We start from the raw sequence: 1182 nt of genomic DNA, 5'->3' as shown, positions 1-1182 counted from the left end.
AATTAGTTCTGTTTAGCTCAAAGCAGGACATTTCCTGATGAGTACAGGTCAGTAACTCAGCTCTGTTCTGCATCTCACTGCCAAACCTTCATCCACTTTGTGTCTTCTTTCAGGCAGAAAGATGTCATGAATGGGTTTGTTTTTTCCATTTTGATCCTCTAAATGCAAATATTAAAATGTGCTTCACAGAGTTCTGAACACAGTTGTAAAGAAACTTCACAAAGGAAGTTTCCAATTATCTTAAGGTTGATTGAGCAAATTTTCATGCTAGCTGACGGAAATCCCCAGGGCTAAGGCTTTTAAACTTAGCGGAATTACTAACTTTGGGATAGATTTCTCTTAAAAGATGACTTGAGTTTCTGTTAATTAATTTGCTGATTATTAAAAAAAATAACCTGACTTTCCTTTTAGTTGGAGTGCTTATAATTAAATACATTTAACTTTTTCTACTAAGCATCATTTCTGAGAATAGTGCTAAGAAGTTACGTGAAGTGAAGATAACCTCTGTCTGTGTTAATTCATTGATTTTGTAACTAGGTCTCAAAATGTTAATTAGTATTATTTTTAACAGTGTACTTTAAAAGCAGTGGACACTTTCTTGGCTATATGTATGCCAACACTTTTTAGAGGTGGGAAGAACTGTTACTGTGCAGTGCTGCTTGAGGTTTTGGAAGTCTGGTTTCAAATGTTTAGTATTAACACTTTATTCCCCCCCCCCTTAGTCAAACCTGTGTGCATACAGGAGTGAAATGTTAATTTCAGGACTACAGTCCTCACTTAAACTGGTAACAAAGTGTAATCTCAATCCTGTTTCATTCTGTGCCCTGGGTAAGTTACTTAAACTGTTGTCTTTTCACCTATGTACCTGGAAGGTGGAATAAGGCTTCCCTAGGGTATCCAAGTGCTGTGGTTCTTAACTGCCGCAAGCCGATGTTGCCTTTATGAAAAATGCGCTGGCAGGTCTGAGTGGCGCTGTGTGACACAGTCTCCCTTTCCGTGCTCCCTGAACACCACGGTGGCAGGCAGCTTGGGTCAGCACTTTCTGTCATTGGAACTGCCTCTCTTGGGATGGGGCTAGCAGGGATAGTGAATACTTTAGCGAAAGTTTCTGAATAAGTTGGGTTTTATTTAAAAAAAACACAACAAAACAACCCCCAGATTAAACAACTAACAACTAATTTT

This window comes from Mesitornis unicolor, unplaced genomic scaffold (genome assembly GCF_000695765.1).
Source record: "Mesitornis unicolor isolate BGI_N332 unplaced genomic scaffold, ASM69576v1 scaffold39001, whole genome shotgun sequence".
NCBI classification, from domain to species: Eukaryota; Metazoa; Chordata; class Aves; order Mesitornithiformes; family Mesitornithidae; genus Mesitornis; species Mesitornis unicolor.
The sequence above is the reverse complement of the archived record's forward strand: the minus strand, read 5'-3'. Positions refer to the sequence as shown.